The 27,516-nt window shown below is 40.7% G+C and overlaps 1 pseudogene; it reads left to right on the forward strand.

Moving 5' to 3' along the window:
- On the forward strand, positions 1–27,516 carry LOC121437393 (annotated as a pseudogene).

Here is a 27,516-nt window from a genome sequence, read left to right on the forward strand (position 1 = left end):
ATGGTCCCCTGCCTGCTGGTTCTAGGATGGCCTGAGGTGCTTCTGCCAAGCCCCGCCCTGTTCTCCTCAGGGCACCAGGTGAGGCAAGGCCCATGCCACCTGTGAAAACAGGACCCCACTGGGATCTGTTCTGGCCAAACTGGTTCTCATTGTAGAATTTACAGAACTCTAATGGTCTGCAGGTAGATTGATCAAATGGAACTCACATAATCCATTCCCAAAATGGATTTTGTTCTATACAGACACTCGGAGACTTCAAGACCCTGATAGATGGTTCAGACAAGCTTCCTCACCTGAACCATTTGCCCCTAAATCTCTAACACACACACACACACACACACACACACACACACACGAAACCACACACATACACATGGCATGCACACATGCCTACACACACACACACACACACACACACACACACACACAGACACCACCCCCCACACACACATCTTTAGAGAATTGGAGATTAGATAGTTATAGTTTTCCTTATTGACCAGACCCAGAAAAGAGACTCACTAAAGAGGTGCAATGTGTATAAGGTTGAGAGATATCAAAAGATAGTTTTGGATAGTAAGGCAAGTTAGGATAGAAAGTGAATTAGGTACAAGACTTTGCACTCACCAGATAGGATAGATAATGGAGTATTTTCTCTGAACTTGTCAAATACCAGTGGACTAGACATTGCTGATATATTTATTACCTGTATATATTATATGTAGTTATTGTACTTATTTTATATAGTTTTTCTTATATTAGTTATAACCTACATTTTACTTCAGAAAAAAAAGTAAAATGTGATATTTTGTTTCTGATCTAACAAATAAAGCTTGTCTGAAGATCAGAGTGCGGAGCTAAGCCTCTAGTTTGCCATAGAGGCCAGGTAGTGGTGGCAAATACTTTTAATCCCAGCACTCTGGAGGCAGAGGCAGCGGTGTCTCTGTGAGTTCAAGGCCTCCCAGCTAAGCAAGATTGAGCTGGTCTAGAAGAGAAACAGAGCCAGGCTGTGGTGACTCACACTTTTAATCCTAGTAATTGGGAGTCAAATGCCTTTAATCCCAGCACTAAAAAGGTGGAGACAGGAAGGGATTTGGCTGGGTGGAGAGAGGAATATAAGGCAGGAGGAGAAAAGAGCATATGAGATTCAGTCTGAGGATTTGTAGAGACAGGATTTTGCCCCCTTGGTTCTGAGGAATTCATAGAGCTAAAAACTAGAGGCTAGCTGCTCTGCTTCTCTGATCTTTCAGCTTTTACCCCCTAATATCTAACTCCAAGTTTTTTTTTATTAAGACCTGTTCGAATTTGCACTGCACTTATGTCTAAGCTGACTAGGTCAACAGAATTCAGAAAGGGATACTTCTCTTCCAGGGAGGTGATAGGACAGCTGGCTTGCCACCATGGCCATTTTTTTTAACCAGACATATCCTAGCTTAGGGATGTCTGGATGACAGAATGTGACAGCAGCCTAAGACCCATTGTACTTTAGGCAAGGGAACAAATACCAAACGGATGCCACTCATTAGCTGGATATAAAGCCTGCAACTCACTAGCAGCAGCTGCCCAATGCCATGTGAAGGAACAAACTGGTTTTTGGATCTTTTTTTCCTTTACAGCTTTAATGTGATACAATATATTTAAACCCTTATTTTAGTAAAACTTGTTTTCAGAAATAAGTGACTAGGCAGAGCTTTGCAAATGTTTCTACTTGGCGGCATAGAGTGGGAATGTCTTTTAGAGAGTTTGTTTCCTCCTAAGTGGTGGCATTAATGGGGCAAGCGAGTGTCAGTTTATCTTAGGGTATGGAAGAGTAGTGAGCAGTTAAGCAGACTGAAGGAGAATGTTCACAAGCTGTCCCACTCTCTGTACTCCTTTTCTTTCCATTTTGCTAACCATTAGCGACTACTTAAGTTCTCTTCAATTACCAACCAAAGTTAGTGTGAACTCATGTTGCTAAATTGTCATTCCTGATGAAAATGCCCATACAGACAACTAAAACCTTGACCTCCTGATCCTCCTGAATCTGCTGATAGAACTGGGATTACAGGCATATGCCATGAACCCCTAACTCCTAACCCCTACTACCCTGGACCAGTCTCACAAATTTTACAACCCCGGGGTCTGTCCACACTGGACCATCTCCACCAGTCCCCTTTGTTTTCTCATTATTACCTGAGATGTACCATATCCAGAAGTGACTCCTTGGTGCCCTCCAGAAACATCCCCGTAAGACCAACATACACACACAGACACACAGACATGCCACAGACATAGAGACTTTTTATTGACTGGGCTGAATCTGGTACAAATGTATTCATCTTTATTCTGGCTGTGGGCCCAGGTTGTCCATCCAGTCCTTATATAGCTTGAACTGTCCTAGCAGTCTTGCAAGTCACCCCTCCTGTGTCATCAAGAGCCCTGGGCCCAGAACACACAGAAAGTGGTCATAGGGATAAGCTCCCCCGTACCTATACTGATGCCTGTCCTCTCTAATCAAGTTCTGACACAGAGCCATGTCCCTCTGGGCCAATTCTGTCCAACTCCCTCCTGTCCTCCACACATTCTCCAACTCTAGGAATGTGTTGAAAGGGGTAAGTCTCTGAACTCGGCCAAGACAAGGGCTGTGATGGACCATGCTGCATCAATCACAGTAATCAGTGTCTTTGGGTGATGCCCTGCTGGAGTGGAAAGTGGAGATGAAGATGCATGTGTGTGTTCTGTGTTGTGTTTGTGTGTGTACACACATGCATTTCTGAATGTGTGCATATGTGTGTACGTGTGTGTGTATGTTACAGATTAGGGGCAAACGTTTCAGGTGAGGCAGCTTGACTGAACCATCTATCAGGGTCTTGAAGTTTCCGAGTGTCTGTATAGAACAAAATTGGCCTGGTTTCATAGGCAGTCTGAATATTGGTGTTACATCACTCATGACTGTCACACTGAACTATCTGAAGCCTGAGGGTTTCATGACACTCGTGAGTGGGCCAGGTTTTTGGATGATGTGGGTTCTATTTGATTAATTCACGTGCAGACCATTAGAGTTCCGTATGTTCTACAGAGACAACCAGTTTGGCCAGAACCAATCCTCCCAAGGTCCTGTTTACTTTTTCTTTTCTTTCTATTTGTTTATTTATTTATTTATATTAATTTATTTTCAATAAAACACTATCTTTTCTCATTTTACATGCAAAATCCAGTTCTGGTTCTTTCTCCTGTTCCTGCTCCTTCCACTTTGCCTACCCATGACCCCATCCCACCCCCATCCACTCCTCAGAGAGGATAAGGCTTCCTATGGAGAGTCCACAAAGTCTAGCACATTGCTTTAAGGCAGGAACAAGGCTTCTCCAGTATATCTAGGCTGAGAAAGGTATCTGTCCAGAGATAATGAGTTCCAAAAAGTCAAACCAAGCAGTAGGGATAAATCATGGTCTCACGGCCAGTGACTCCACAGTCTGCCCTAGTCATATAGCTGTCACCCACACCCAGAGGGACCAGTTTAGTCCTATGCTGATTCCCTTGCTGTCAGGTCGGAATTTGTAGGCTTCCATTAGCTCAGGTAAGCTGCTTCGGTGGGTATCCCCATAATGGTCTTGACCTCTTTGCTAATATTTGCACTCCTCCTTCTCTTTGACTGGACTTTGGGAGCTCAGCCCAATTCTCCACTGTGGATCTCTGCATCTGCTTTCCTCAGTTGCTGGAGGAATGTTCTATGATGACGTTTAGGATAGTCATTAATTTGACTACAGGGCAAGGCCAGTTCAGGCACCCTCTCCACTATTGCTTAGGGTTTTAGCTAGGGTAATCCTTGAGGATTCCTGGGGATTTCTCTAGTACCAAGTTTCTTGCTAGCCCATAATGACTCCCTCAATCAAGATATCTCTTTCCTTGTTCTCCAGCTCTGTCCTTCTCTCATCTCAACCATCCAGTTCCTTCTAATTCTCTCCCCCTTCTCACCTCCTCTTTCCCTTCTGTCTTTCCTTCTCACCCACCCCCAAGCTTCCAATTTTCATAGGAAATTGTTTCCCCTTCCCAGGGGGATGTATGCAAGCTTCTCTTAAGGTTCTTCTTGTTACTTAGCTTCTCTGCAGTCATGGGCTATAGTCTCCCTATCCTTTGCTTTACTGCTAGTGCTCACCTAAGAGTGGGTACATACCATGCTCATCTTTCAGGGTCTGGGTTACCTCACTCAGGATGTTTTTTCCTAGTTCCATCCCATTGCATGCAAATTTTAATATATCATTTTTTTTACCATTGAGTAGTACTCTATTGTATAAATGTACCACCAAGAAAGAGAATTACAGACCAATCTCCCTCATGAACATTGATACAAATATGCTCAATAAAATACTGACAAATCATAATCCAAGAACATATCAAAAGAAATCATCCACCATGATGAAGTCAGCTTCAATCCAGAGATGCAGGGATAGTTCGACATATGAAAATCTATCAATGTAAACTACCATATAAATAAACTGAAAGAAAAAAAACATATGATCAGCTCATTAGATGCTGCAAAAGCATTTGACAAAATCCAAAACTACTTCATGGTAAAGGTCTTGGAAAGATCAGAGATACAAGAATAATAAAAGCAATATATAGCAAGCCAACATCAAATTAATTGCAGAGAAACTAAAAGTGATTCCACTTTCTCCATTACTATTCAACATAATTCTTGAGCTATGGCTGGAGCAAATAAGATAACAAAAGGAGATCAAACATTAAGGAATTAATATTATATGAATTATTGTTCATCCACATTAAAAATCAGATAGTTCTATATGTGGTGGCACACTACTGTAGTCACAGCATTTGATAGGTAGGATTATGTGAGTCCAGCCTAGAATACACAGAGAGGTTTTGTCTCAAGAAGGACAAGGAGGAAGAGGGGAAGAAAGAAGAGGAAGGTAAGGAGCAAATTAAAAAATAAAAGGAAACATTTTCACTACTACTAGGAGTCTTAGATGAGATCACCCTTATAGATTTGTGGGAGTTTCCCTTGCATCAGTTTTCTACCTGACCATGAAGACCCTAACCCTTTCCAGTCATCTCTTTCAGTACTCTCCCATTCCATCCCCAACTTGATCCCTCAAGTTTCCATCCCCACCTATGCCCTGTCCACCAAGGAGAACTCTTCTATTGCCCCTTCCCAGGGGGTTTCATGCTTCCCTCCGTGGGTGGTGGGCAGAGGAGAAATAGGCAGAGGGGATTGGAGGAGAGAAGGGAGGGGAAACTTCAGTCAGAATGAAAAATAAGTAAATTAAATAAAAATAAAGAGAAAGGGGAAATCATAAATGAACTGAAATTCATTTGAGATAAAATAAAAAAATGATATTAAAAATTATATGTATGAGTGTTTTATCTGAATGTATGTCTGGGGATGATTTGTGTTCAGTGTCTGCAGAGGCCAGCCAGAAGAGGGCACTGGATTTCCTGGGACTGGACTTACAGAGAGTTGATAGCTGCCATGTGGGTTTGAAACACCATGTGTTCTTTTTGAGTTAGGTAGGATACAGAGGAATTGAAACTGGCACAAATTTTGAAAGGATAATTTCATAATATATACCAGACACTAAAAGCAGCTCAAGCTTTGATCCTGCGATCCCTTTTCTAACAAGATTGGGTTTAGAGGAGAGTGTCACACTCCAACTCCAAAGCCAGTTTCCATTTCTAATTGGACTAGGACTACAAAAAGACCATTTGCATTATATGTTTGTAGAGAACAGCAACAACAAACATTTGGGAAGATTTATAAAACTTTATCCTGTTGGAAATGTGATATACTAATATTCCAATTACTCCTTTTCTTGAGGCAATTTTTTTTCTGGATGATTTGTTCTTTTTCTTCAGATGTCTCATTTGTCCAGTGGTTTTCAGATTCCTTAGCTGGATGCCTTTATTCTCCTGAAAACACAAACACTTTCCCAACTCTAACTTTGAGGAGGTTTCTTTTTGGCAAGTAATATCTGAGCAAATCAAAAGCATTTATTTGTTTTACTAGTTAGTTTCGATTGAACGGTCATGTTGTTTGATGAACCATCATCTCTTATGATTAATAAGTCTCTCTTGTTCAAACAGAACCTTTATTAATCTTGATGATGTCCATACCTTTTCTTCTCCCATGCAAAGAAAAACAAAATCCCTTTCCCAATGTAACACATGTCCTGGTTTCCATTCTGAGGTCAGCCCATCTTTAAAATATACAGGCTGATATAGTTTTGTAAGATTTTTATATTATTCAATGTCTCTCTGCAGCTGTTGTTCCTTTCTCATTAACATTTAGAAAATTCAAAGGTAATGAATCATTATGCATTCTATTTCTGGGAGTCTCTATTACCTCTTTCTGTTTATTTAACATATCCTTTCGAGCTCAATTTTATCTTTTAAGAACTGCCTGCCCTTTTGGAGTGTGTTTTATATGTTTTATATTATAATAAGCAAAAACTGTTTCATTTTCTTAGAGACATATGCTGGAACATCGTCTGACTTTATTTGTGCAGGCATATCCATAATTGCCATAACTTCTAAGAAATATGTGATTACAGAATCAGTTTTTTCAGACTCAAAGCAGTTGCCCATTGCAATTCTGAATGGTGTGGTGTACATATGTTAATTTTCCAAATTCTAAGAAATGGAACACATACATCTGCCAGATTTCACTCCTTTGAGTACCCTTTGGGTTATTTCCTGCAGGTAGTGGTGTTTGGTTGTCTAAAGAACAAGTAGAACATTTCCTTAGCATGTTGCCATGTAATGAAAACATCTTTTTTTAAAGATTTCCTATTGACATGATGTTTTTTATTGAAATTTTGTGGCCTCCAGCACATTTCCTTGTAGCACAAATTCTAATTGGCCTTACCAGAGGCAGATACTAGGCAGTGAAAGTTGAAGGATCAGAGAAGCAGGGCAACCAGCCAGAAGAGGACCTTTTACTTCTACCAATGCTCAGACCAAAGGTACAATCATGTCCTCAGACTGCCTCCTCAAACTGCATCTCAGACTGCAGGGGTGATCTTCGGACTGCAACTGTCTCCTTCAAACCTCAGACTGCATCTGAGTTCCTCTCTCTTCCTGCCTTACATTCTGTCTCCACCCAGCCATATCCCTTCCTGTCTCCACCTCCCTAGTGCTGGGATTAAAGGTGTGGGTCCCAGGTGTTGGGATCACCTTTGTGTGAGCTCTGTTTCTCTTTAGACAGATTCAATCTTGTTTAGTGCAGGATGGCCACGAACTAACAGAAATACCTCTGTCACTGTCTCCTGAGTCCTGGGATTAAATGTGTGTGCCACCACTCCCTGGATAAAAGATCCATTCTAAGATAATATCTTCCCTCTTCCTTAATATTCATGTAGGAGAATGCTTAAAAAGTAAAATAAATAGAATGCAATCAAGCTCTGGATACAAATGATCCACATGTGCATCCTGTAATTTCTTTTCCACCAAGGCCAGTTCTCTCTCAGTTTCAGCTGATAATTCTCGTGGACTATGTAAGTCCTTGTCACCATCTAAGCTTTTCAACAAATTTCTAAGTTCATGATTTTTTTTATCCCAATGGTGGGCTGTAGATTCAAAATGTTTACTAGCAGTCTTTGAAATTCATTAAGAGTCTGCAATCCATCTCTCCTAATTTGCACTTTTTGGGGTCTAATTTTTGTAGGCTTATTTTATATCCTAAATAATTAATAGAACTTACTCTTTGTATTTTTTCAGGAGCAATTTCTAATCCCCAGCAGGGCAAAATTTTCTTTACCTCCTGAAACATTCTTTCTAAAGTATCAATATTTGAATCAACTAATAAGATGGCGTCATTTAAAGGTAAACTATAGGTTGAGGAAAATTACTTATGTATCATTTCCAATGCTGCCATAAAAATATTGGCACAGGTTGGAGCTATTTAACATTCCCTGTGGGAGAATCTTCCATTGACATCTCTTTGCAGGCTGAGAATTATAAGTAGGCACCATGAAGGCAATTTTTTCACTGTCTTTTTCTTATAAAGGGTATAGTGAAGAAACAATCTTTTAAATCAATAACTGTAAGAGGCCATCTTTTAGGCAATAGAGAAGGCAAAGGAATGATATACTGTAGAGAGCCCATTGACTGAATCGCCTTATTAACAGCTCTTAGATCCCTTATCATTTTCCAGATTTCTATTTAATAATAAACATAGGAAAATTCCAAGGTCTAGTTGATTCTTCAATATGATGAGCATTTAGCTTCTCTGTAGCTGTTCTGCAGCTTCTCTGTTGTTAAAGGCCATTGCCTAACCAATACAGGTTTGTCTGTCAACCATTTTAAAGGTAGGGGTGTTGGTGCATCTGAAAGATCAGCAGCTGCTATACCCTGTTCTTGTACAACCTGAATGGTCAGTGATTGTTCCTTAAAATACCTCCCAATATTTTTCCCAGAAACATACATTAATGTTTCTGAGATTAAAGGAATGTCAACCTGATTATTCCATTGCTGTAACAAATCACATTCTCATAAGTCCATTGCTTGAAAGTTCTAGCAGGGGAGTGCAGCTACTCATATACCCTTGACGGAAGACTGATCTTCCTTTATTCAGGGAAGGTTGTCCTCTTCAACTGAGAGTCCTGCTTTAGGAGGAACACACATGGAGCAGTTAAGTAAGCATGAGACACCCATGTAGCCAGCCAGATCAGCCAAATCAACCCTGGCAATCAATGGGTTGACATATGTCACAGTCATATCACCCCTTACATCCAGCTGTGGAGCCTCCAAGGGCTCCCATCTCTTACCTGAGATAAATCCAATCCCTATGAGTTGAACATTTACCTCTTGAAGAGGTCAGTTTGGATGCCAAGATTCTGGAGCAATTATTGTTACATCTGCACCTGTGTCTACAAGACCTTCAATGACAATGTCACTTATTCATATTTTTAATTTTGGTCTTTGTTAATTTATAAAAGTTTGCAAAATATATGCTTCACCATTTCTTCTGAATTTTTTCTCTCTTCTATAGCTGAACTATCACCCAGAGCAATATGGTTTCTTACAATAGGCATTAGGTTCTTTAATTGCTTTAGGAAGGAGTTTTAATCCCAGCACTTTCAATCTCAATACTAGGGAGATGGAGACAGGAAGGGATATGGTTGGGTGGAGACAAGAATATAAAGCAGAAGGAGACAGGAGCTCAGGCACTCAGTCTGAGGATTCATGGAGACAGGATCTTGCCCCCTTTGGTCAGAGGATTTGGCAGAGATAAAAAGTCTCTAATGGCTGGCTCCTTTACCTCTCTGATCTTTCAGCATTTATCCTGATATATGACTCCAAGATTTTATTATTAAGACCAATTAGAATTTGCACTATAGCATTCTCACAATTTAGGTTCCTTCCTCTTAGATGAAGTTTCTGTCAAGGTGACACCCAAAAACAGCCAGTACATACTTCAACAGTGGTTGTATTATTGAAGAATGAGAAACAAAATAGGAGCCAAGGAATAGACATGTTGAATGTTCTGCACCTACATATGTGGGTAGAAGAAAATCTTAGAAGCACAAAAAGCCGTGGGAGGTTTTAGATAACTGTAAGTATCTTTGTAAGTTATATATAGTGTGGAATACAATCTATCTTCAATTCATTCTGTTTGCCTTTTTTTAATTTTTATGCCACTATACTCATGTGAATTTTATAGAAATGTGTCAAGAGTAATGAATACACTCAGTCAAAGTAAGAATATATAAAGCACAGTAGCCAAATATGAAAATTTTATAGTGAACCCTATTACTTTGTTTAAAAAATTATGTCAATTTAAAAGGCATATAATACTTGGATTCTATTTTGGTTCCTTGCTTATCTTTCCTATATATTTTAAAAAATCATATCCAGTATATAGTGATATATCATAATTCTATAAAATTGGTTTATAATTATTGTTTCAAGCAGTGACTTTTTGAATAAGTTGAAAAAATTCTTCATTGTGTGTGGCCACAAGAATCTGCGTAGAAAACTTAAACATCAGATAATAGGTACTCTGCTTGTACTAGAAACTCCAGAGACCAAGTTTTTACCCAGAACCCTAGAGGCCACACAAGTACCCAGAACCCACAGGCTACACCAGTATCCATAACCCCAGAAGTCATGCCAAGTTGCAAAACCCCAAAATGAAAACCCCAGCAGAGACACCCTACAGTTGTAGGAAGCTGCTTGTTTGTTCCTGGCTGCTGAGCCCCCAAATAATCACTCAGAAACCATATTATTTGCAATAATGTTTTACCAATAGTTTAAGTGTATTTCTGGCTAACTCTTATATCCTAAACTAGCCCATCTCCATTAGTCTGTGTATTATCATGTGACTGCGGCTTACCAGCAAAGTTTCAGCATGTCTGTCTCTGGCAGTAGCTCCATGTCATCTCCCTGACTCTGCCTTGTTTATCCCAGCATTTATCCCTAATAAACCTGAAGACTCATTAGTCACCAGAACCCCAGACTTCTCAGGCCATAAGACCAGAGAGGAAACAGAAACCAAGGGGAAAACAGTTTTAAAAAAATCCATCCAACAAAGATAAACTCAGAAATTGGCACCTAAACTTACAATAAACCTAAACTCGGGTGACTAGAGGCCAGCATTAGAAAACAATCAATAGCAACCAGAGCAACATGGCACCACCAGAGCACAGCTATCCTACTACAGCAAGCCCTGGATACTCAAACACAGCTGAAGCACAAAAACTAAATTAAATTAAATCTTTGAAGATGATAGACGCCCTTAAAGAAGAAACAAATATATTTCTTAAAGAAATCCAGGAAAACACAAATGAACAAACAAAACACAAACATATTGTGGTTTGTATGTAAAATAAATAAATAAATTCAATTAAAAACACTAAATCAAAGAAAGTAATATCTTGATTGATGGAGTCATTATGGGGCTAGCAAGAAACCTGGCTCTAGAAAAATTCCCAGAAATCCACAAGGATGACCACAGATAAGACCCTAAGCAATAGAGGAGAGAGTTTCTGAACTGGCTACAGTCGGATTACAGTCAGACTGATGATTCTCTTAAATAGCACCATAGAACCTTCATCCAGCAACTGATGGAAACAGAGTCAGAGACCTGCATCAGAGCATTGGACTGAGCTCCCACAGTCCTGTTGAAGAGTGGGAAGAATGAGAATATGAGCAAAGAGGTCAAGACCATGATGTGTTCACCTACTGAAACAGTTTACCTAAGCTATTGGAGCTCACCAACTCCAGCTGAACTGGGAAGGAACAAGCATAGGATCAAACTAGTCCCTCTGAATGTGATTGACAGTTGGGGCAGACTGAGAAGCCAATGACAATGGCACTGGAATTTGCCTCTACTGCATGTACTGGCTTTTGGGGGATCCTATTCTCTTTGGATATATATACCTTGCTCAACCTGGATGTAGTGGAGAGTGCCTTAGACTTCCTACAAGGCAGGGTGCCTTGTGCTCTATTAAGACTGGAGAGGTTAAGGGGGAGGGTGTGTGGAGGGAGTGCGAGGGAAGTGGGAGGAGGGGAGGAAGTGGGAATTTGGATTGGTATTTTTCAAGTAATAAAATAAATTAATAATAAAAAGAAAACAATGCGCCTTTATTTCAATAGCCTGCCTGCAGCAAGCAAGGTAGGCGCTTTGTTTACGAGCTACCCAACCAGCACGGAGATCTGATCTTGGCACCAGGAGAGCCATCATTGGGTGAGTTTTGGACCCACGGAAGCAGCCCGGGACAGGGAACTCAGACTTTCCTCATCCTCCCTATACTTCCTGGGCTTCCTGCTGGGCCTATACTCCCAGCATACTGCCTCTCTCTTCCTATCCCACACAACTTGCATCCAGAACTCTCCCCCTTTCTGCCTCCCTTCCCTCTTGGGGCGCTGGGACCGAATCCCGAGGGCAACCTAGCCAGCGGGAGCTTCATTGTTTCAATAGCCTGCCTGCAGCAAGCAAGGTAGGCGCTTTGTTTACGAGCTACCCAACCAGCATGGAGATCTGATCTTGGCACCAGGAGAGCCATCATTGGGAGAGACATCACTGGAGCACCAGGAGAGCCATCACTGGGGACTGCCATCACTGGGAAGATACATCAGTAGGCAAGGAGAAGCATGGGAGGTGAATGGGAGGAGCATAGGATGGGCGTAGGAGGAGCGTAAGAGGGGCATGGGAGTAGCATAGGAGTGGCATAGGCGGGGCGTGGGAGGAGCATAGGCAGGGCATGGGAGGAGCATAGTAGTGGCATAGGTGGGGCATGGGAAGAGCAAAGGCTGGGCAAAGGTGGGGCATAGGAGGAGCATAGGCGGAGCATGGGAGGAGCATAGGAGGGACATAGGAGGAGCATAGGAGGGGCATAGGCAGGGCATGGGAGGCGCAAAGGCAGGGCATAGGTGGGGCATGGGAGGAGCAAGGCGGGGCGTAGGAGGAGCATGGGAGTGGCATAGGAGGGGCATAGGAGGAGAATAGGAGGGGCATAGGAGGAGAATAGGAGGGGCATAGGAGGAGAATAGGAGGGGCATAGGAGGAGCATAGGATGGGCGTGGGAGTAGCGTAAGAGGAGCGCAAACTTGTGCAACCACTTTGGAAATCAGTGTGACGGTTTCTCAGGAAATTCGGGATCAACCTACCCATGGACCCAGCAATACCACTCTTGGGAATATACCCAAGAGATACCCTATCATATGACAAAAGCATTTGTTCAACTATGTTCATAGCAGCATTATTTGTAATAGCCAGAACCTGGAAACAACCTAGATGTCCTTCAATAGAAGAATGGATGAAGAAAGTGTGGAATATATACACATTAGAGTACTACTCAGCGGTAAAAAATTTTGCATGCAAATAGATGGAAATAGAAAACACTATCCTGAGTGAGGTATCCCAGACCCAAAAAGAGGAACATGGGATGTACTCATTCATAATTGGTTTCTAGCCACAAATAATGGTCATTGGGTCTATAATCTGTGATCCTAAAGAAGCTAAATAAGAAGGTGAACCCAAAGAAAAACATATAGTTGTTATCCTGGGTATGGAAAGTAGACAAGATTGCCGGGCAAAAAATTGGGAACTTGGGGGTGGGGTGGGACGGTGGTAAGAGGAGATGGGGAGAAAAAAAGTAAGAAGGGAAGAATGGGGGGAACTTGGGGAAATGGGATGATTGGGAGAAAGGAAGGTTGAATAGAGGAGCAGGGAATCACATAATTAAGGGAGCCATCTTAGGGTTGGCAAGAGACTTGAACCTAGAGGGGCTCCCAGGTGCCTAGGGCGATGTCCCCAGTTAGCTCCTTGGGCAGCTGAGGATAGGGAACCTGAAATGACCCTATCCTATGTCCATTCTGATGAATATCTTGCACATCACCATAGAACCTTCATCTGGCAATGGATGGAGATAGAGACAGAGAACCACACTGGAGCATCGGACTGAGTTCCCAAGGTCCCAATGAAGAGCAGAAGGAGGGAGAACATGAGCAAGGAAGTCAGGACCATGAGGGGTGCACCCACCCACTGAGACAGTGGGGCTGGTTGGGAGCTCACCAAGGCCAGCTAGACTGTGACTTAAAAAGCATGGGATAAATCCGAACTCTTTGAACATGGTGGACAATGAGGGCTGATGAGAAGCCAAAGACAATGGCACTGGGTTTTGATCCTACTTCATGTTCTGGCTTTGTGGGAGCCTAGCCAGTATGGATGTTCACCTTCCTAGACCTGGATGGAGGGGGGAGGACCTTGGACTTTCCACAGGGCAGGGAACCCTGACTGCTCTTCGGACTGGAGAGGGAGGGGGACAGGAGTGGGGGGAGGAGAAAGGTGGGAGGAGGGGGAGGGAAATGGGAGGCTGGGAGGAGGCAGGAATTTCTTTTTTTTTCTTTCAGTAAGTTCTCCTCTACTGCCTATGATCTCTCCAAATGTAGGTAGTTGACTAAGTTTACAGTCCCAGCATGATTTCTCTTCTATTTAGTGGGCCTTGGTACAATTAGGTAGCTGTTAGTTACCCCTAGGATATATGTGCCACTATTGTACCTTTAGGTAACCTAGCTGTACTAATCACTACTGTGGTTTATAGAATTTACAATTTAAAGACAGGAATATTTATTACTCTCTCACCCAGCTTCTTGCATAGCACCTTCCCATACTATTAAGAATTATATAAGAACCCTCTGGGAGTTCACTTCTAGATTAGTACCAGCTTGATTCCCACTCAGTCCTGTGTCTGAACTGTGTGCTGTATTTAGTAATAAGGTCTTACCTTCAAGTTCTGAGAGTTAACCAAGGGCAAAGGCAATAGTCTAAATATTATTTTTGAGTCTCTTGGACCACTCCCCTATTACTCAACAGGAGGCTTCCTGTACCTGAAACTGTTTTTTTTGTTTGTTTGTTTGTCTATGGCAGTTGTTCTCAACCTTCCTAATTCTGTGATCTTTTAATGCATTTCCTCATGTTGTGGGGACCCCCAACCATAAAGTTATTTTGTTTCTGCATCATAACTATAATTGTGCTACTGTTATGAATTGTGATGCAAATATCTGATAGGTGACCCCTGAAGAGGTCACGACCCACAGACTGAGAACTTGTGATGTGTTGCACATTGTATGGCATAACTCCATTAAGCAATATGTCTATAGCATACACAGACACACACACACACACACACACACACACACATTTTAAAGTAAGCTTATAAAATGTTTCTCTATGACTTTCCCCCAAACATCCTTAGTGTTATTTTTCTCTCTTTCCTCCTTCTCCTCTCTGTATTATCCTCCTTTTCCTTCCCCATTTAATGTCCCCCATTTTCCCCCTTAGGGTTACATCTACTGAGTTGGGACAGTGGATGGTAGAGCTACAATAAGTGATCTAAGTAGCACAATGGTTATCTTTCCATTCTCCGCTACCTTAAGTGTTCCAGTAGTATTGTGAGGTTGTTCCACAGGACAAGAAAAAATCAGGCAGAATTAGCTGCAGGAACTTAGGGGCAGAAGAGTCAGGGAACACTAAGTTTCATGCAAGTGTCCCTATCTGTCTTCTTTTACAGTCCCTGTGGATCAGCATGTTTGGAAGATAGAAGCTAGCAATGAATACTGCCGTGATTGATATGAGAACATGGCCCTATTGTAGACCTGAAGCATTTATGATGGGCATGGTCCAGATTTTCCTATTCTCCAGAGAATTCTGGGCTCCTACACTAGTACAGGCTGTGCTATGTCAGCCTTATTCCTTGCCTAACCTTGGTCCTGTGCAAAAAGCTAGGGAAGCAGGAGGCACTCTATGCTCTCAGTTCTCATGTCTCTGAGGATTGCAATAACAGGAGGCAGTGAAAAGGGGGAGGGTTGCTGGAGCACGTGTTTTGTATTGTTCACAGTGCAGTTTTGTTTCCCTATGATTTCTCGGGCAATGTGAACATTTCAGGTGATGTTCATTTCCCTCTACCTTTCACAGAAGGACCTGGTTCTGGCTCCAATTGCTAAGGTTGTTCCTTTACTCCCTTGTTCTCATACAGCTCACATAGCTCTGCTGCCTGTCCTCTATGAGTTCTTCCCATCTAAGGACTAACTAGGCTGACCCCGTTTAGCCTCCAAGATCAGAAGAGATATTGGTATGTGTAGAGTCTGCAGCTGTCTTTGTCTATTACTGACTGTAAAACCAAAAAGAGGCATACTTAGGTTTTGAAAAAGATTGACTTTCTTGCTGAATTTTCTCTAAATTTGCTTTTGCCTTATATCTCCTTGTTATACCCATCCATCTCCAGGGCGGACGCGAGAGCTCTGCTCTCTGAGGCACACGCGATGAAGCTCCGACCCAGGATGGATGTAGGCTAGAATCTCCCTGGTAAGCCACCTCATGGGCTACACTAGAAATGGGCTAGTCCAGGTGAGAGAGTTAGCCGAGAAGAGGCTATATAGAAATGGGCCAAGCAGTGTTTAAATGAATACAGTTTGTGTGTTGTTATTTCGGGGCATAAGCTAGCCAGGCGGTCGGGGTGCTGGGGACGCAGCCCCGCCGCTCTTATTACTACAGAAATTACAGACATAAGAATGTACTTTATACACATGGAACAGTTAAAAATCAAATTCAATAAAATTTTTAGACATACACACACTATTAGACTGACTAGTTTAAATCAGCATGCATACGCCAAGACTTTCTTAGTATATGCACCATAGGGTTTTCTCTGATCTTTTATCCCCTTTGAAATTGAAGTCAAGGAATTATGTACTCATGGCAAGCACTCCTCCACTGAGAGTGATTCACAGCTTCACATGCCCTCCAGTTCTCTGTAAGAACAGATATTTATTCTCACCATATACTAGAGATTTGCTGTGACTTGGTAAGTATTTCTTGATGGTGTATTTGGCAGAATGTCAGTATTTACATTCTGTTAAAGATTCCTCGTGCAAGCTATCACATCTTCAATGCTTGAGATATAATAGTTTCCATAAGTGACCCCAAAATTCTACCAAAGAACTTCTAAACTCATAAATACCTTCAGTAATGTAGCAGGATACAAGATTAACTGAAAAAAATCAGTAACTTTCCTTTTCACAGATGATAAATGGGCTGAGAAAGAAATCAGAGAAACACCAACTTTCACAATAGCCACAAAAACATAAAATATCTTGGAATAACATTAACCAAGCAAGTGGAAGACCCGTATGACAAGAACTTTAAATATTTGAAGAAAGAAATTGAAAAAGAAACCAGAAAATGGAAACATCTCCCATGCTCTTGCTATGTAGAATTAACATAGTAAAAATGGCAATCTTATCAAAAGCAAACTACAGATTCAATGCAACGTCCATCAAAATCCCAGCAAAATTCTTCACAGATCTCAACTTCATATGTAAAAGCAAAAAATCCAGGATAGCCAAAACAATTATGTACAATAAAGGAATTTCTGGAAGCATCACAATCCCTGACTTCAAACTCTATACAGAGCTGCAGTAGTGAGAACAGGCCGATACTGGCATGAAAACAGACAGGAGGACCAAAGAAACCAAATCATTCTGCACACCCACAAACACCTGATTTTGAGAAAGAAGCAAAAAATATACAATGTAAAAAAGAAAGCATATTCAACAAATGGTAGTGGCATAACTGAATATCAACATGCAGAAGAATGAAAATGTATCCATATTTATCACCATGCACAAGACTTAAGTCCAAATGAATCAAAGACCTCCACATAAAGCCAGGGACACTAAACTTTATGCTGACATATAGTTAGCCAGCACAGTTACTCACTTGTTGTAGGTACCCACACCTAACCATTTGGGATTTAGCTTGACCTTCTGAGATTTCTGTAGGCCTTCTTAGCCATATACCAGTGAAGAGTGCTGCTTCTTATCCTAAAACAGTGATCCTCAACCTGTGAGTCAAGATGCCTTTGGGGTCGAATGACCCTTTCATAGGGGTCTCCTAAGACCACCCTGCAAAATTTATGAAGTAGTAACGAAATAATTTTATGGTTGGGGTCACCACAACATGAGTAACTGTATCAAAAGGTCCCAGCGTTAGGAAGGTTGTGAACCACTGCTCTAACCGAAGAACAGCAATGAGTAATATTTCACAATGTCTCTGTCAGGCAGGTGAAAATGGGCTCACAGGATCCTGGGAAGGCCGGCCACAGTCTGTAACCTGCTGTGAATCTGGAGTCAGGTCATGCAGGCTGAGTGCTGACCCTTAGGACAGGTCACGGGATTTTTGTGGTGGAGGCAGCAGTACTCGGGCTTCTCCTCCCACGGCACAGGAGACATGGTTGTCAAGTCGGGGATCATTCCACCGTGAACAATGAGCTTCCTGAGGAGCCTGTGCTCCCGCCTCCAATCCAGTATTTTAAGATTTGGGGACTCAAGGAGGAAGTATTCTTTCAGGTATATTGAGCAAGAAATTTTTGTTTTTGCTTTTGAGATTCTTTTATTGATTTAGTTGGTATGTAATGTTGTGTGTCACAGTGATTAAATTTAACCCTTGGGTCTCTCAGTCTCAAAATCAAAGCATTTGTACTGAAGCCATGAACTCCCCACTGTTGCGGGAGGTCCTCCCACTCCTCCAGCCTATCACCGCTGAGGTACCAGCCCATTGGGGCGTGGTTTCTCTCCCTTTAAAAAAGCGGCCACTTCCCTCTCCTCTCTCTCTTCACTTCCTGCTCCGCCGGCGACTAGACTCCTTTCCTGGTTGCGTAGAGGGCTGTTGCCTGGGACAGTGATCTGTAAGTTTTTTTCCCCTTTAAATAAATACCACCCTAATAATCATAACCCCGAATTGGTGTGGCATTGTTTGTGACTTACGCCTTCATTTTGGCACCCAACGTTTGGTTTCAGAACCTCTCCTTTCCCGCTCGCAGCCGCGAGTTTGGCTTGGCGGCCACAAGTTTGGCTTGGCGGCCCGAGTCCAGCTTGGCTGCCGTGAGTTTGGCTAGGCGGGAGCCCTTCCTTCCTCAGCCGCCGCCTGTGCCTTGCAGCAGCGGCCTTGGACTCCCCACATGGATTTAAACTCCACAGGCCCGCATAGTCTCTGCCAGCGTGGTTTGCTCTTTTCTGAGTCATTTTTAAATCTCCCTTGCAAGTACAACTCTTAAGTGGCACGAACCAGAGCACGCGGTTGCTGAAAGCTGCAACCCCTCAGGGTGACTCTGTCACGTGGAGGCATAAGCGGCTTCCAGATTGCTCTTCTCTACCCCTGGATTCTGGGTTTCTGGTTCCGTCTCAGGAATTGATTTAATTACATTTACTTTGTTGAGAAACTTGCATTTTCCAGTTTTTAACATCTACTAAGGCACTGAAACAGGACCATATTTTCACCGTGACTCTGCAACAGCACCACCTGCTGGATAATAGGTAATATGGCAGTTTTCATTTCTAACGCAAATTTTACTGCTTTGTTTTCACTAATACAATGGATTAGTAAACTTATATTTACTAATACAATGAATTACATCATACAAGGTTTATATGATTATGGGGATACCTTAATTTGCTTGTTACTAGGCCTCAGTTTTCTTTTCCATATTCTATCATTAAGGAAGAATATGGCACTCCTAAGAACGATTGAATCTTTACGTACTAATAATGAACAGAAGAATATGGCACTCCTAAAAACGATAGAATCTTTACAAACTAATAATGAACAGAAGAATATGGCACTCCTAAGAATGATAGAATCTTTACCAACTAATAATGAACAACTAATTGACAGGATTAAAATTATTGAAAATCAGAGGTTATCTGAACAAGTGGATACTATGACAGACAAAATTGATTCCATATCCAAGGGTACTAGAAAGTTACCTGAAAGGGTTCAGGCTGTTGAATTTGACCTTCAGACTTTATCACAAAGTTTTGATAAGGTAACAGACAGGATGTACCTCCAAGATGGGAATCTACATGATATACAAGAAAAGTTTAAGGAGGACATGTTATCTTTGAAGGAAAAAATTAAAGCTTTGGAATCACAGGTGCAGAATGGGGACCAAAAAATTGATACCTCAGTGAAATCACTGGAAATATATACAGGTCAGGAGATTCAGGATTTAAGAGAGACAATGATAAAAAGATTTGAAAAGATTGGAGAAATTATTGCAGCTGGTGAACAGAGTAAGGAGGCACAAGTACAGGATACAATGCCTCCACCAGCTATTAGAACTGGCTTACCCAGGGTTCTAGCAACATACCCTATACTTAATTCTGAAAAAGCATCAACTTCTAAAGGCTCAAAGGGAGTCAGAGAAGCTAGATGGACGCCAATAGCAATGAATGATCTGAAAGAAATTAAGCAAGCTGTTGTTAATTTTGGCTTGCACAATGCATATGTAAAGGAAATGATAAGGACTTGGGCTTCTAATGCTAGAGCTACTCCCCATGATTTCCATCAGTTAGTGTCTGCAGTTTTAGATAATGGACCTTCCTTGATGTTTGGAATTTATTTCAGAGAAGAATCCAAACATATGGAACAGCAAGGAAGAGCAAAAGGTATTGAAGTTTCCCAAGATCAAATTCTTGGTGCAGGAGAATATGCTGATCCACAGGTCCAAGCTCTTTATGACGATGAAGTACTGTGTCTATGTCACCAAGCAGCTTTAAATGCTTGGAATAGGATACAAGATCCAGCAAAAAGGGTTGAATCATATACCAGAATTAGGCAGGGACAGAGAGAACCCTTTATTGACTTTTTGCAAAGATTAATTAAGGCTCTGGACATAAGGGTAACAGACCCAGAAGCTAGACGAATACTTCTTGAATCTCTAACTTTTGAGAATGCAAACATAGAATGCAAAAAGATAATTGGGCCTTTAAAGTCTAGATCAGCACCTATGGATGAATGGATTCAGCATACGATGAATGTTGAGACGTTTAGCTATAATGATGAATCTTGGGTAGGAGAAGCGATTTCCAAAGCAATGAGGAGACATCAAACTGCCAGGTGTTTTAATTGTGGTAAATTAGGACATTTGCAAAGGAATTGCAGGCAAAGAATTTCTAGGAATAATATCTCTTCTGGGAATGACAAAAATAGGAGACCTCTGCCTTCAGGTATATGTAGGAGATGCGGTAAAGGCAGGCATTGGTCCAACGAATGTAGGTCAACAACAGACAGACGGGGCAATCCGATATCATCGGGAAACTCCTTGGGGGGCCTCTCGCAGGCCCCCAAGCCGACAGTGGCCCAGTCATTCCCAGTCACAGTGGAGAACGTGCCTCACCAAGAAAATTAAAATTAAAAGAAATTAAAAGCTCCAATTTCTGCTGTAAAAAGCAATACTGGTCTAAATGAAGAATTACGTGTGGAGGATGAGTCAAAAAACCCAATAGGACAGAGTAAACGTATATTTTGGCAGACTTCTATTAATGATCAAAGACCAAAGCTAAGAGTCTGTATAAATGGCACTTTTATTGAAGGCTTATTAGACACAGGTGCGGATGTAAGTATCATTACCCCAGAATCTTGGCATCCGAATTGGCCTCTTCAAGAGGTAGATGTTCAGTTCCTGGGAATTGGAACCCTATCTCGTGTAAAACAAAGCACAAGATGGGTTGAATGCATAGGGCCCGAAGGGCAAATAGGAAGACTAAGGCCATATATAGCCAATATTGCCATAAATTTATGGGGCCGTGACCTGCTACAGCAATGGGATACCCAGATTAACATTCCTGTATTTCCAGGAACTCATAATTCTGGGAAGGATATGATGAGGTATTATGGAAAAAGGTCACCAGCCATTCAGGCTGTACAAGAACATACAGCAAATACCAAACCTTTAGAGGTACCAACAGCCCTACCTTTAAAATGGCTAACTGAGAAGCCAATATGGACCAAACAATGGCCTCTAGCTGAAGATAAACTACAGGCATTGGAACAGCTGGTGCAAGAGCAACTAGATGCTCACCATATTGAAGAATCAACCAGCCCTTGGAATTCTCCTGTGTTTGTTGTAAAAAAGAAATCTGGTAAATGGAGAATGGTGACAGATCTAAGAGCTGTCAACAAAGTAATTCAACCTATGGGCCCACTACAATCTGGAATTCCTTTGCCTTCTCTGTTACCAAAAGGATGGCCTCTTATAGTTATTGATTTGAAAGATTGTTTTTTCACTATACCGTTACAAGAAAAGGATAGAGAAAAATTTGCCTTCACAGTGCCTACTTATAATAATTCTCAGCCTAATAGGAGATATCAATGGACTGTCCTCCCACAGGGTATGCTCAATAGTCCTACACTGTGCCAATATTTTGTAAGTAAGCCATTGGAAATAATTCGTAAACAATTCCCCAAGTCCATCATTTATCATTACATGGATGACATCTTGTTATCTGATTCAAATAAAGATACTTTAGAAAGGATGTTTGAAGAAGTAAAGAAAGTCTTGCCTAGGTGGGGATTACAAATTGCCCCTGAAAAGATTCAAAGAGGAAATTCTATTAATTACCTAGGTTACAGAATAGGGTTAGAGAAAATTAAAATGCAAAAGGCACAAATTAGGAGAGACCGCTTAAAGACTCTTAATGACTTCCAAAGATTGTTAGGAGACATTTCCAGTCTACGACCAGCTGTTGGGATAACACCTGATCTAATAGTTCATTTAAACAAAACCTTAGATGGTGATAAAGATTTGAATAGTCCAAGAGAACTGACAGCTGAAGCAGAAAAGGAACTGACAATGATTGAGGAAAAATTACAGGAGGCACATGTGGATAGGGTGAACCCAAATCTTAGCTGCATCCTAGTCATATTGCCTTCCAGAATTTCTCCTACAGGGATTCTAATGCAGAGGGAAGATATTATTTTAGAGTGGATATTTATACCTAATAAACCAAGTAAAAAATTAAAAACTTATGTGGAAAAAGTCTCTGAATTAATTATAAAAGGTAAGCTGAGACTTCGTCAACTAGCAGGTATAGACCCAGCAGAAATTATAGTGCCTTTTACTACTGAAGAAATAAAAAAGTTATGGGAAGACAATGAACCGTGGCAAAGAGCTTGTGCTAACTTTTTGGGAGAAATTAATAGCAACCATCCCAAAAGTGATAGACTTAATCTCATAAAAAGAACTTCTTGGATTCTTCCTAGAATTGTACGTGATGCTCCAATAACTGGAGCCCGTACGTTCTATACTGATGCAAATAAATCAGGGAAAGCAGGTTACAAGTCAGATGAATTGAGTAAGGTGGAACAAAGCCCTTATAATTCTGTCCAGAAGGGAGAATTATATGCCATTCTTATGGTGCTAAGGGATTTTAAAGAACCTCTTAATATAGTTACAGATTCACAATATGCAGAAAGAGTTATCTTGCATATTGAAACCGCTGAATTTATACCAGATGACACAGAGTTGACTTCATTATTTATCCAGGTACAAGACATAATCAGGAACAGGCTTTGTCCGATGTACATAACACACATCCGGTCCCATACAGGTCTGCCTGGTCCTCTAGCCCAAGGCAATGCTGAGATTGATCAATTATTGATTGGAAGTGTGTTGCAGGCCTCAGAATTTCATAAGAAGCATCATGTCAATAGTAAAGGCCTAAAGAAAGAATTTTCCATTACTTGGCAACAAGCTAAGGACATTATAAAGAGATGTCCTACTTGTTCTTTCTATAATCAAACGCCGTTGCCTGCAGGGAGTAACCCAAAGGGTACTAAGAGAAATGAAATCTGGCAGATGGATGTGTTCCACTTTATGGAATTTGGTAAATTAAAATATGTACACCACACCATAGACACGTATTCAGGTTTTCAATGGGCTACTGCCCTGAGCTCAGAAAAGGCTGATTCAGTAATCACACATTTATTGGAAGTTATGGCCATCATGGGTATACCTGCGCAAATAAAGACAGATAATGGTCCAGCATATGTATCTAAGAAAATGAAACGCTTTTTTGATTATTATAATATAAAACACATTACAGGTATACCAAATAATCCTACAGGTCAGGCAGTTATAGAAAGATCAAATCGTACTATAAAGGATATGCTGAACAAACAGAAAGGGACTGAAAATACCCCCAGAAATAGATTACATAATGCTTTATTAACCTTGAATTTTCTTAACACTAATGAGAAAGGAACGACAGCAGCAGAAAGACATTGGATAATGGAAAAGTCTGCTGAACTAAATCAACCGATTTATTTCAAAGATGTGCTGACCTCTCAATGGAAGCCAGGAGATGTGCTACGTTGGGGAAGGGGTTTTGCTCTTGTTTCCACAGGAGAAGAAAAATTGTGGATACCATCAAAATTAATAAAGTTTCGATTTGAAGAGGAGAAACCTCTTGGAAAGGAGAAATGACAACTCATCCACAATGATGATATTCATACAGGTGGTAAGAAAATCATATAGAATGGGGGCAGGGTTCTGTTCTTATCTCCACAGGAAAACACTCATCTTTGAGAAATTCAAGGGACCCTGGATGTTTGGATACTGACAGATGGAAAAATACCTGCCCAATAGGAAATATCAAGAAAACTGGATGGGTTGTGTAAGTAATATTAAACCATATTTCTAAATTTATAAAGCTGGTTTTGAAGTTGGACTCTGGCTCAGTCCCTCTCCAATTCCAAGCCTGTTAGTAAGAGAAAAACCCAGAGTTTCTGGAGTTTCTATCTCATGTCAAGAGCCATGATATGGGACAGAAAGAAATATGAGTTTAGAAAACATCTTTGCTTTTCTTCATATCTATCATACTTTTCATTGAATATATCTATCATGTCTTTCATTGAATATATATATATATGTCTATATATGTCTATATGATTAATGTTTAAGTTTTTCATAATGAACAATGAGTTTTTCCTGAAGTGACATTTGAAGTTTCCAGGAAGAAGATGGGGCCCCAGAACAACAACTCCACCTGGCTGATATGACGTCATGATACTGATAGCACTACTACAAGACCTACTTTTGGTACCAGCTGCACAAGACAGTTCCAACTTGGTTAGCTGAAATGGTGCACATCTTATACAACATTTTGGCCAGACCTGCACAAAATACTCAGAGACTATTGGCAATTTTAAAAGACATTGATCTTGAAATTTAACCATCATTTCACTTTCACAGGATCCCCCAGAAAGAACGTCGCCCCCATGACAGCTGGAAGTAATTCTAGAGGACGACATCCCCTCTCCCAGTAAAGTTTGCCCTTGGGTTTAGGGACATCATTTAGGGGTTGATTATAATTAGTATACGATTGAGGGTTGGGGGAGGAATTTTATACGCTCAGGGATCATTTTGAAAAAAAAAAGAGGGATGATGGGATAATAGATTTGTAATTGTGAGTTACTGTTTTTAGACAAATACATTGGTATAGATTCTTGTATATTGATACAAAGTTAAATTATATTGACTATTGTACGCATGCATGTTTCTACCTCTGTTTAAAACATTTTTTATGTATTGACATATATTGTATTGATATATATATATATTGTATATATTTACCATATTGCAGTGTACATTTCTACCTCTGATTAAGATACTTATATAATGATTGTGTATTGATATATATTTACCTACTGCAATGTATATTTGTACATTGTTTATATTTGGAGGTCATTGTCCTCATTTGTTTCACAGTCGTTTATTGTCTTAGTCTTTAAGTTAGATAGATATTGAGAATTATATAGATTAATAGTCATCTAAGTTTGTCATTTATAATTAGACTAATCAGGTTCTTTAGATACATAGAGATTATACTCAGTATAGATAGATAATCTTCAACTTCTTCAAAGAGCTGTAGAAAATGGCCTTTAATCTAACTCAGAGTTTTGTGGTAGTGAGACACAATTGCTCCTGGCAACACCACTCTATTCCCGAGAGAATGTTGAGCATCAAAGACACTCCACCTGGAGCCTTCTTTTTGGCAGAACTGGCCTTGGGGCAAAGAAATGCCCATACCTCAACGACTGACAAAGATACAGAGCGTGCATCAATGGATAAAACAGGGCTGTCATATCCTGCCAAGACAGGATAAGATAGTTTTGAAAAGTTGCTTGCCTTTGAAAATGGTATGTCAGTTATGTTAGGCCTTAGCCAAAGTTGGTTGCTTCAACGCTGCTAACGTGATTTTGGGTGATTGCCCAGGTAGCCAGTTGTCTCTGTGATTTGTTGCATGTTTTGGAAGTTGTTTTACTAAACTTCCTAATTACCCAGGTAACATTATTTCCCTTCTCAGATCTTTGATGGGGTTGAAGACTATATAAATGTAGTTACTTTCTCTCATGACTTGGCCAAGTTATTTATTATACAAGACCTAAGCTAGTTAGAATAGGATATTTGTACTTATTGTATATAATTTCATAGTAGGTTTAGAACTCTCTTATTTAAACAAAAGGGGGAGGTGTTGCGGGAGGTCCTCCCACTCCTCCAGCCTATCACCGCTGAGGTACCAGCCCATTGGGGCGTGGTTTCTCTCCCTTTAAAAAAGCGGCCACTTCCCTCTCCTCTCTCTCTTCACTTCCTGCTCTGCCAGCGACTAGACTCCTTTCCTGGTTGCGTAGAGGGCTGTTGCCTGGGACAGTGATCTGTAAGTTTTTTTTCCCCTTTAAATAAATACCACCCTAATAATCATAACCCCGAATTGGTGTGGCATTGTTTGTGACTTATGCCTTCACCCCACAGCTATTCCGATCTCTGTTATTTAATGTTATGAACCGATTCCTCAGTTAGGGCTGTGACTTTGGGACTGGTTTTAGCTGTAACACTGAGTCCCTTAGCTGCAGGATCTGTATTTGTGTTTACAAGAAGGATCCTGTATTTTCACATATGAGGCTATGTCAACAGCTTCTGTGCCGTGTCTATGTACGGTGGGCAGAAAAAAAATCACTGTTATACTATTGGACTCTTCTGTAGGTATCTTTCCATCCAGTCCCATTGCCATCCTTCTCTTTGATGTGTGAAAGTAATGCCAAGACCAAATGCCTGCTACAGGTCATAAAGCTTCTGTTTTAGAACTGAAAGTATTTAACAAAACAGCTCATGGGTTTCCTTGAGCGATCTAATTTTGTTGCCAAGACATTTATTTGTTCATGTTGTCTTATAAAAGTGATTGTCTTCTTAGAATAAAAGTTAGTTTTGCAGAAACAACTACAAGAATAGTAGATCCTTAACAATGAATAAAATCACGACCAGCCAAGGCATAGCTCTTCCATATGTATCCAGCCATGGACTACAGGGAGAAATGTGACTTCAGTAATTCCATGCATTCCAGATAATGACAGCATCCCTGTCTGTCAGTCCCAGGCTTCCCCATGTAAGAGGCCCTGTCAGACCCTTCCTAATTCAGTTTCCTTGTAACTCTAGACCCTTCACTATCATTGCCTCCTTAACCTTGGATCACGTTCGAGAGATTTGATGAAAAAGAAAACTGTCCAAATGCATCCAATTGAAAACCTTGAGTACTAAAAGATATTAAAATCAATTGATAGAGCAGTTTCTAGTATTGAACCATGACTTAATCAAATCATGCCTGAGAAAGATACTGTGAAAATTGTCGGATGCCATGAACACATAGAAATCCTTAGAGTAAATGGAGAATGACCTTGTGTACACAGAGAGAAGAGCCTTTTTATCCAATCCTAAGATTATTTCAAAAATATCCTCTTATTTTGCCATATCAGCAAGTTGATAAAGGGGCTATCAAATTTGCACTCAGCAGAGCAAATATCATGTGTCCAGGCTTAACTTCTGGAGCTAAACTTTACCCTGGTATTGTAGATACTATGGTTGCAATCATGACATAAGAAAAACAACTTGCCAATTTATGTGTTGGAGTTATGAACATGTCTGTAGAAGATATTGAGGAAGTCAACAGAGGAATTGGTATTAAAAATATCCATTTTTAAAAATTTTTATTTTTTCTTTGTGGCTTGCACATCATACATCCAGATCCTATTCATCTCTCTGTTCCTTTGTTCCCTCTGCCCTTGCACACACCCCAAAAATAAAATAAAATTTAAGAGAAAACATGTCATCGTGGAAGCTGTAGCGTGACACAGTGAAAAATGTCCATTATTTAAATGATGGGCTGTGGCATATGAAAACATATAAATGA

This window comes from Microtus oregoni, unplaced genomic scaffold (genome assembly GCF_018167655.1).
Source record: "Microtus oregoni isolate MIOR12 unplaced genomic scaffold, Mior012 000052F_003, whole genome shotgun sequence".
Classification (NCBI taxonomy): domain Eukaryota; kingdom Metazoa; phylum Chordata; class Mammalia; order Rodentia; family Cricetidae; genus Microtus; species Microtus oregoni.